This window comes from Salarias fasciatus, chromosome 3 (genome assembly GCF_902148845.1).
Source record: "Salarias fasciatus chromosome 3, fSalaFa1.1, whole genome shotgun sequence".
Taxonomy (NCBI): Eukaryota; Metazoa; Chordata; class Actinopteri; order Blenniiformes; family Blenniidae; genus Salarias; species Salarias fasciatus.
Window position 1 is genome coordinate 1384833 of NC_043747.1, and position 11010 is coordinate 1395842.

The 11010-nt window shown below is 43.0% G+C and overlaps 2 non-coding genes across 2 annotated transcripts; one reads left to right on the plus strand and one right to left on the minus strand.

The window, feature by feature from the left end:
- The first annotated feature begins 3659 nt into the window (after positions 1–3659).
- Positions 3660–3741, plus strand: trnas-uga (transfer RNA serine (anticodon UGA)). Its single transcript has one exon. It is a non-coding gene; the product is annotated as a tRNA-Ser (tRNA).
- Positions 3742–3868: 127 nt separating this feature from the next.
- Positions 3869–3942, minus strand: trnat-agu (transfer RNA threonine (anticodon AGU)). Its single transcript has one exon. It is a non-coding gene; the product is annotated as a tRNA-Thr (tRNA).
- Between the last annotated feature and the right edge of the window lie 7068 nt (positions 3943–11010).

Here is an 11010-nt window from a genome sequence, read left to right on the forward strand (position 1 = left end):
GGCTGCAAGTCCTGAAGTCCCTGGGCTGACCCCAGAAATCCGAGGTGTGGTTCCAGAGGTCCCTGGAGTGATCTTAGAATTCCCAGAGGAGATCCCTGAAATACTTGGGGATATCCCTGGAATCTGAGGGGTGATCCGAGAAGTTCCTGGGGTGATCTCAGAGGTCCCAGAGGAGATTCCTGAGGACCCCGGGGTTATCCCTGAAACCTGAGGGGTGACTGTTGAAGTCCCAGCGCCTGTTCTTCTGATTGAGGCTGAGAGTAAGCACGCTGCATTTTCAATGCTTGTGTCCTGGTGATGAAAGTTTGAAAACTGAATTGAATTAACAGCAATAAGAGTACCTGAAAAACTGTAGTTCTTTGTTTTAGCAAGCTAATATCTTTTGTTTTATAATACACATTACACCCACCTGTGGATCTGTCATTTTTCTAGTAGAAAAGGGAGGAAAATACTAATAATCAGTTTAGTACATCATGCCAGCATGTTGCTAGTCTCGATGGTGCAGATGAAATCCCAACAGCTCTGACTCTGTTATCAACTTGAGATAGAGCCATTTTTAAAACCAGGCTTTGGTTATCATTACAGTTCTTGTTTTGCATGGCTGGTCTGCTCTAATCTCTATATTTGACATGGAAACATGGCTAATAACACAATGAAATAGCATAATTATATCCACGTTTTAATTTCTCAACACGACGTCTTCATGAAAACAAACCCGCACGTTTGAGGAAAAACGTCTGGACACTAATTTCTGTGGCTTCCTGATGAGGTTTTGTAATTTATATGTCTTAAAAACTCACCCTCACCGCCACATTTACCGCTAGCAGGGTGGTGCGTAGCCTTCCCCTTCGACCTGGCTTCGTGGGTAGCGTCCCTCCCTCCTTCCAACTGGCTGTGGGATGAAAACAACCGACCTCGGATTGAATAAAAACCTCTGATTGGCTGAGCGGATGACTGACTGAAAAGTCTATCAATCTGTACTGTGTTCTGTACTCTTGTCAGTTAATTTACCTCTCCCATCCTCACACCTGATGAAGGCTACATCCTGTCACATCTTGAGGCCAACCAGGCAGGCACTGGGAGCCCGGTGCTTGTTCCAAGCCTTTACGCTGTCGGGGTGACTCTCTTTGATGCTAGAGACCGTTTTGCATGCAGTTCCCTGTCTCAGGTAATGAGATTACTGGAAATGAAAGATAATGACATGAGTGACAGAGCAAGAGAGAATCTTCAGAAGAACAATGACGTGGAGTAGAAATACTCCAGTATTTGATTACTGTATGTGGTTATACACATGAAAAGAGAGAATGCTTTCAACAAAAGTATTCAGTAATCATTTATACCACAATTTTTTTTTCAGATGATTCTATCATTTGTGAACATAAGTGACTTCTCTCATAAGAAGTAATAAAATCAAGTACTCTGCAAAAACTGCAAAAATTCAAAATTTTACCAAGTTCAAAAGTCGTGTTTTCAGTCAAAATGTCTCATCTCACTTGATTTAAGATATATTTAAGATAAAGAGACTTATTTCTTGGTTTAATATTCTTATATCAAGATTTCTTTTTAAGTAAAATTCACTTGCTGCATGGACAGATAATTTCACTGGTTTTAAGAATCATTTTCTTTAATTAGTGTTGATATCTTGTATTCAGGTTATCCTTTTTTTGCAGTGTAGCCAAACGACTAATAACTGTGTTTTTCACTCTGACTTTGTGATCTGCACTTCAGCCTTTACGAACACCATAACACAGACTAAGCAACTCTGTTCTTTTGAATTGTTTTTCTTTTGTTGTTGTTGTTGTTTGTTTCCAACATTGTAAATGTGTGTGATGACATTCAGTTCAGTTCAAGTTTATTTGTCATATACATTAGGGTACAGGGTACCATAAGCAATGAAAAATGGTTTGCCCTCGGCACCCTGTCTGCAATGAATAAAAAAATACAATACAAATAATAAATAATAAATACAGTTTAAAAACACAACACCAACAACAAAAAAATAGAACGTTATCAGCGCCTCTTCAGGCTAATGTTAAGGAGCCGCACCGCCTTAGTTTAGAAACTGTCTCTGAATCTACAGGTCTTGGTTTGTGGGCAGCGCAGACGTCTTCCTGATGGCAGGTGGGAGAAGAGAGCATGAGCAGGGTGGCTGGGGTCCTGCATGGTGCTCAGGACCTTTTTCTCACAGCGCTTTTCAAACAGTTGAGCAATTTGAGGCAGAGGGGATCCAATGATTCCTGATGCAGTCTTTACAGTCCGCGCCAGCCGAGCCAGATCATGTTTTGTAATGTTTCCAAACCACACCAGGAGACCAGAGGTCAGAACGCTCTCGATTGTGCAACTGTAGAAGTTTGTGAGAATTTCTTTGGACAGTCCATATCTTCTGAGGCGTCTCAGATAACAGAGTCTCTGCTGGGCCCTTTTAATGGCACAGCTGATTTGAAGAGACCAGGTAAGACTGTCACAGAGATAAATGCCCAGGAACTTCAAGTTATTTACCACCTCAACTGGAGTGCTGTTAATATGAACAGGTCCACAGATAGATTTATTCCTCCTGAAATCTATGATGAGCTCCTTTGTTTTTTCCACGTTCAGGGACAGATTGTTCTGGTGACACCAAGTGACCAGGCTCTGTACCTCTTCTCTATAGTGCACCTCATTGTTGTCAGATATAAGACCTATGACTGTCGTATCATCTGCTAACTTAAAAGTCCTGTTCGTGGGACGTCTTGCCACACAGTCAGAGGTATACAGATTATACAGCAAAGGACTTAAACAACATCCTTGGGGGGCCCCGGTGTTTGAAACAACAGTGGATGAGTAGGTGGTCCGTACCCTCACAGTCTGTGGACGGCCCGTCAGGAAATCATGTAACCATTGACAGATGGAATAGCTAAGGCCAAGACCTTTTAGCTTAGTTACAAGAATAGATGGAATAATTGTGTTGAAAGCACTGCTGTAATCAACAAAAAGCATCCTGACATATCTACCTGGCCGGTTTAGATGTTGTAACACAGTGTGTAGGGCCAATGAGACAGCATCCTCCACAGCTCTATTTTCCTTGTAGGCAAATTGTAGCTGGTCAGTGGTAGTGGAAGTTTTTGTTTATATATTGTTTAATCAGCTGCTCAAAACACTTCATTACCACTGAAGTTAGACATGAAGTTAGTAGACGTGTGTGTAAGCCTATCTTTCTGAGCATGCAAAATGTTTGATATTATATGTAGATTATTCTGGACAGTATTGATGTTTTGCTGAATTCTGGCAATAAGAATAAACATGCATTCACGTAAAAAAATAAAGCAAGCATATGTGTCCACTCCACAGGTGATGAGAGGATGAAGAACTGGAAGGATTATTGTTGGAGGACACCGCGTGGTGCACATTCAGTCACTGACAGTGAGTCAAGCTGCAAGCTGGCCTGACCACAGTACAGGACGGTCTGTTACTGCCACCTGGTGGCAGAAGCGGCGCATTGCTCAGATTTAAGGAAGGCAGTTTCATGCCACACAGTCCACTGTCGATGTGCTGAGATGCCATAAATGCAGGTAATGTCGCTGCAGCAACGTGTTTTTAATCTTTTTAACAATTTTAAACAGATTCAGAATAGAAACTGGAGAAGTTTTAAGTAAGCACCTCGCCACCTTTATGCTTCCATGGCTGCGATGGCCGAGTGGTTAAGGCGTTGGACTTGAAATCCAATGGGATCTTCCCGCGCAGGTTCGAACCCTGCTCGCAGCGAATTCCTTATCGTTTTTTCTGTGGACCACGTGCCTTACTTTGAGACAGAGAGAAGTCCGTAGGTTCAGAAAAGTAATAAGTAACAGTCAGGAGAACCTCGAGTCGCTCAACATAATGAGATGCGAAAAGGCACCGCTGGGATTCGAACCCAGGATCTCCTGTTTACTAGACAGGCGCTTTAACCAACTAAGCCACGGCGCCATCTGCGCGCTTTGCCTGGTACCGCAGCTTTTACAGCCGTGGGCCGGAGTCCATCACTGCTCTGCTCGCTGTGGCTGCTATTGTCTCAAAAAGATCCTTGAAACATGAAAAGCATCATTATAAACAACCTTCGCTTTAAGTTCTGTAAGGATAAAATGATTTCACCCCGTTGCTTTTATTCAGTGACCCATAGGGGTGTTCAACCTGTGGCTCTGGAGCCTTCACTACATGAAATGTGAAGAAACATTTAAGTTACTTTTTATAGTTACACACCTCAGTACTGTTCAAATAGGATCTGCCAATCTTGGTTCAAATGGTATTGAAAAAAAAAGTAGAAGTAAAATTTGGAAAAACAGCTAAAACCACTAGAAATAAGAATAAAAGGAGATGGAGCAGCTTAAAAAACGGGAAATGTATAGATTTCTAAAAAAAAATATATATATATGGTTGGAAGAAAACATGCAAAACAAGATGGAAGATGAAAAGGAGGTAAAATGGTTAAAATAGCTAAATTTCAAAATTGTCACCAAAAAAAGCTTCAAAAGAGCAAAACTGCAAAAAAGAAAATTAAATGTGTTCAAACTATTCTGAACTGCAGTGAGAACTTCATTCATGAATGTATCATAAGATCTAGTTTTTCTTTGTGAAACTCCATGAGCTGCATTCGCCTCATTTTAAAGGCTGAATGTGTTTTGTGGCTCCAAACCAACCTAAATAATGGACAGTCATAAAAATGGCTCTTTAGGTCCAAAAGGCTGCAGAACCCTGGTCTAAACACAGCAAATGAAAACATTAAAGAATGGAACTTAACAGGTAAATACATGTTGTCATGTATTTCAAACCACATGATTAGTTGGAGTTACTGGTTAGCCTTCGTCCAGAAAAGCAACTGAGTTAGTGACGGAGTTACAATATTTTAAATGTAACTAATTACTAGGCAAAGTAACTATTGTGTAACTTCCAAAAAAACAGCTCAAAGTGGTTGAATTGTAGTAACAGAACAGTGACTTATATTATTGTCGGTAACAGTAACGGTGGTGTAACACTGGAAAAAGTAATTAGATTACTGGTTAGTAATAATAGTAATAGTAATGACCATCAATTTCAGTCGTCATATTCATCAGAACCCGGTCATTCGTATGCTGAGGTCGGGGAAATAGGAATGCCTCATAAATCACACAGGTCCAGTCGTATGGTGAAGCCGGCGCTCAGATCTGCTCTCGTTTCGATGCAGCATTGATAAACGAGGGTGTGTGTGTGTGCGTGTGCGTGTGTGTGTGGATAGTATTTTACTGGTGTTGTTTTAACTCCCACTCACCCAGCAGATGGAGCCATAGAGATAATTCTGTCCTCACACAGCTGTACTGGACAATGCTGGACAGATATCCGACATAAAGGTCTTCAAGCTGCAAATCCCATTTCATCTTTTCTGTAACACTGAAAACATGTATCAATGTACACCTGGCAAAAACATGAGCCAGTACAATTATAAACAGAAACTAAATCAAAATGCATAAAGCACAAGTCATCTCAACCAAAAAATACAGTAGTTTTCCTGAATAGGACTGCATTTCTGCTCACACATTTCTGCAACAGGAAGAGAACTGTAATGACCTGGCATTGCTCAGTTAGGATTAGCTGCCAGTAGACAGTTAGCAACACACAATCTCGGAGGCAGCTAACAAACATTCAGAATCACTCGATGGCTCTCTTCAACATCACAACATCTGGTAACGTCTGGGTGAAGATCCTCTGAGGCTGAACGGCCGTAGAAAGTGACTCTCAGCTGAAGCTAAAAACTGAACCGCTCAGGTCTGGCTGCAGGGCAGCAGTGGAGGAGCAGACTGCAGCCGGGCTCAAAGTCTCCCCGCGTAACTGCAGCTGTCTGCTCCTGAGGGCATTCAAACTTCAAAGGCTTTTAATTACACCACAGACTTCCAGTCAGTAAAACAATGCAGTCTTATGTCATTTCATATCTTGGGTAATTCTGATCGTAAAGTCGTTTACGATGACTGAGTTAATGAAACTGAGTTATAAAACTGTCTCTGGTTCTGCATGTGGTTCTGTCTTTCTTTTGTTGATTTACAGTTTTTGATTTTACCACTCTGTGGGGATATAAAGACATTTAGAGCATCCGTTACTGTCTGCTCTTAGAGTGAATGAGCCTAAATCAGTTTAGAGTGTGTATGTTTCAGATCATCCCAACGGCCTCTGACTGAACTGCACAGGAGCTCAGTGGAGAGGAGAGCCCCCCTCTTCATCAAGGCCCCCCCCCCCCCTCCCCACCCACATCACTGAGGACCCCTCCCCCTTCACAGAGGACCCCTCCCTCATCACAAGGTGGCGGAGGCCTCTGTTCAGGAGAGCGGTGGCAGGGGGGGAAGAAGCTGTTCTTGTGTCGTGAGGTTCCTGTGAGGTTCTGGTCCTGAGGGGATCCAGTGCTGAGGGTCCGGGAGTCGGAGGTGAGTTTACCCAGCTTCACCCGCTGCCTCCCGTCTGTCAGGAAGTCTGTAATCCACCTGCAGGTGGAGCCTGGTTCAGCTGGTGGAGCTGGTCCTGCAGGACAGCTGGGATGATGGTGATGGAGGCAGCGCTGAAGTCCACAAACAGGATCCTGGAGAGTCCAGGTGCTGGAGGGGGAAATGCAGAGCCATGTTTATTGCATCGTCCACAGACCTGTTGGCTCTCTGGGTGATGTTGGGGTTTATGTTGGGTAGTTTACACTAAATTACAGAAGTATCGATTACCAGGAGTAATTGATTACTTTCAGTAATTTATTAGTTTTTTAATTTGATTAAATTGTCATTTACCAATTAATAATTACAGGTCATTAACAGTGAATCACTGATAACAATCAATTACGGTGTAATACACAGTTTAAAGTGAAGTACAAAGTAATCTATCCCAAATTCCATTATTATTCATCAGAATAAACTGTTATTTATTCATTATCAACATCAAATAACCAGCTATTTAGGAATGAGTAGATCATGGAGTGATTTAACCATTAAATCATTAATTAACAAGGTGTTATTAATTATTAATCAATAATACCACAAATGACCAATTACTGGAAATGGGTAAGTTACAGAAAATGAGCTGAGAGAAGTTGTGAATTATGTATTAAATGAACCTGTGTTTTATTTAATCAATAATTCCAGGGCACCACCTGGAGGAGGACCATTACCAACGTTCAGTCGATCTCTTGAATAAACAACTGTTTAATTATCAGAGAAGCGTGAAGTCCAGCTCTGACTGTCACAACCATACATTGTCACAAATACCACCAAGAACCATCATGAATTGTCCAGTTCAGTCAATGAGCGTTTATTAAAAATGTCTGGGTTGATTGCGCTTCCCACCGCTTCTCATGAGTCGGACACTTTGCTGAAGCATATCGCGTTTTGGTTAGTATGAATGAAGGAGAGAATGAGCGCGTTGCTCCTTACCCACTTGTGCGAGCGATGCAGCGCTGGCCTTATAGGTGGGGTTGGTGGGTGGACAGGCCTTACAGAAGACATGAGTCCTTGTCATGTTTGAGCTGGGTCTTTCAGATTAATGCTTTCATCGAAGCGTCCCCAGCAGCGAACTGCAGGGGGTCCAGGTGGAGGCTCAGTAAAGTCCTCAAGGAAAAGAAAAGCCTTCTTAAAGGTGCATTAAGGAGTTTGCACGTTTTATGCGAAACAGCGCCCCCTGCAGGCCTTGGGCGTAATGCAGCTTAGCGAAAAACTCGTGCCTGTGGCTCCCGTGCACGGAAGAGGGGAACTCCTTCCTCGCTCTTTTAGTAGCGCTCAAGTAAAATGTAAGTGTCTTCTCCCTGGTGGAGTCTGTGTGGAGCTGCAGTGCTAGAAGCCAGTCTGTTCTTACTTTCTGGAAGATCCTGCTCAGTTGTTGCTCACTAAGCATCTGGCGGAGTAATGGTGGACAAAACGAAACTCAAGGAGCCGGAGCTCGCACTACGTCATTCCTTTCAAATTCTCCCCAAAAAAACTCTGGAGCCGGACCGGCACTGTGACTTTCAAGAGACAGTTTAGCCTGTTAGAGGTTCTGGTAATGAATATGTCAGGGCACATTGTACACATCATTAAAAATGTGTAACATGTTTATGGTGGAAAATAAGTATTTTTAAGGTTGTAAAACTCCTTAATACACCTTTAATAAGAATATGAACACAAGATTAAGGGACTCAAAAAAAAAAAAGGAAAAAATGCTGCTTTCCACGTGTATTTCAACACCTCAGATGTGTGGCGAACAAGATGTTTTTTTTGTTTTTTTTTTCTTGAAATCAAATATTCAACCCTTGGTAAGAATATGCAGGGCATGACTGAGAAAGCATGACTGAGGAAGCAAATATATACATTAGGGATGGGACGAGATCTCGCGAGATCGAATGCCGCGAGATTAAGTACGTTTATATCAAGGCAAAAACTCTTTATTAACTGGAATATTGACGGAATAATACATTACATGGCGCACAGCCATATAAACAAGTGCAAAACCCTGAATATGATCATATTCATATTTAAAAATCCGGTCGAAAGGGACATGAAATACTGTTCTGCACATGTTCTGTCCGCAAGGAATCTTGGTCTTTTGAGTCCACAAACTACTTGTGATACAGTTTAATTGATACGACATAAAGAAAATGTGCGGAAACGATCGTTCAGTTCTTCTCTTTTATTGAAAAAACGCTGCATCGCATCAATGCACATTTTACCACGTCTTGCCGGCTCACACTCTTCTTCTAACAACATGCAGAGAGCCTGCAGCGGCTGCAGCCCTTCTTCCTCTGTGGTGTCTGTGTAAAATAAGGTTGAACATGCAAACAGCACACCTAGTGGCATGAAGTGCAAATGCAGTCATGGCGTCGCCTGTGCGCCGCGTTTTGAATGAGAATAGGCGAACTAGGCGGCCGCCTAGGGCGCAGTGTACAGGGGGGGCGCCGTGGCCGTACAAGGGGCGCCCCAACCTGACACTCCGTGCTCCGACACTGCATGTAAGTACCACGCTGCTCCCCACACCTCAGCACCAACAACCCCCCCCGTATATATATATAGTGATGCCAGTAATGCGTTATTTAGTAACGCGTTACTGGACAATTACCCTGTTTTTCATTAACAACTAATCTAACGCGCTACTTTTTCCAACCCAGCAATCAGATTAAAGTTACTCATCAATATCACAGTGCGTTACTTTATTTTGTAATTTTCACTTTTTAAAAGATAAAGGCTGGGTCTTTCGCTTTTTGCGTGTCGGGAAGTGACATAATGCATGCGGCGCCAAGTCACGTTTTCACCGTGTGCCTCCGCGAGGCTTCCGTACAAATCAACAATGGCGGAGGAAGAGAAGAGTGCGCTTTCCATCTGGAAATACAGCCACTATTTTCAGTTTGTGTCAGCAAACGATAGCAATATTAAGGTTCGTTGTTCGCTCTGTGCTGGCAGCAAAGTGTTATCCTGCTACAGAAACACAACATCTAATTTGAAGAAGCATTTACAGTCGCAGCACGCCACCGTCAAACTTCAGGAAAAGCTCTCTCCAAGTGGTGCTTCGCAGAGAACTGGGACTAATGCAGGAGATCCCCCACCCAAACAACAGAAGTTGGACTTCATCAAAAAAACAGTAAGTGAGAGCGAGTTAAAAAAGCTGGTTGGACACGACGTTGTTGAGGAAATGCTGCCCTTGAACACTGCTGACTCGCCTTCGTTCCGTGCCATTGTAAACAAGATTCCCACTCGCGCCAACGTGGACCTGCCACACAGGACATCTTTCTCTGATTATCTGGACAAGGAGTATGCAGAGATGGAGAGAAATCTGAAGTCCGCATTGAATGAGATCGACTTTGTCTCAACTACCGCGGATATTTGGACCACTAGCAACAGGAGCTATCTGGGAACGACTCTCCACTGGATCAGCAACGCCACACTGGAGCGCAACAAGGCTGCTTTAGCGTGCAGGAGGATCCGCGGTAGACACACATACGACGTTGTTGCTGCAGAAATCGAAAACATTCACTCATCATATGGACTCCTCACTGTGGTTGCCACAGTGACGGACAACGGATCCAACTTTGTCAAGGCGTTTAAAGTTTATCAGCCTGCTGTCACAGAGTCAGATGATAAACGTCAGAAAAGGAGTCCACTTCCTGGAAGAGGACGTCACTCTTTGGGACATGTCAGAAATCCTCACAGAGGCATCCGAGGATGGAAGTGATGGCCAGCTCTGTCTTCCTCCTCACCGTAGATGTGCGTCACACACCCTCAACATTATTTCCACAAGTGATGTGGAAAAATGTTTAACAACAAATGCAGAATGCAGGGGTGTGTACAGGAGCAGCAGAGATAAATGCACAGCTCTGTGGACTGAAGCTAGCAGATCTACTGTTGCAGCAGAAACAGTGGAGGAAGTCACTAAAAGAAAGCTCCTGGTACCAACATCCACAAGGAGGAATTCCTTTTTTGAAGCTGTCAAGAGAATCACAGATATTCCCATGAGTGAACTGAATACTTTGTGCGCCAAGCTAGGAGTTAAGGGCTTCAAAGACAAAGAATACCAGTTCCTGCATGAATACTGCACCGCCGTGAGGCCTCTGTCTTCAGCCCTGGACATTTTGCAAGGTGACTGTCCATATGGGACTTTACTGCCAACACTTGAAGTTCTGCTGCAGAAGACCCTGCAGTGAAAGATCCCTCTCCACAGTGACAGCAGTCCTTCCTGAAGCCATAGTACAGGTGTGTTTCATCTTTACCCAAGTTAAAATATATTGTATCATATTATCCATGAACATGGACTAGAATATTCATGATCATTATAAAAGAAGATCAAATTTAAATACGAATGTCTGTTAGTAGCCTAAAGCATAATGAAGTCCACAATCCTGATCCCACATTATACATTATGTGCAAGTAATTGTTGGCATTGGCATAAACACATTGATTATATTTTTCAGGCTATCCAGACCCGTTTTGCCAGTGCGCTGGATGACAAAGATGCTCTTCTCGCAGCTGCAAGTTGTCCAAAATTCAAACTTGGATGGGTGAGAGATGCAGATAGGAAAGAGTGAATAAA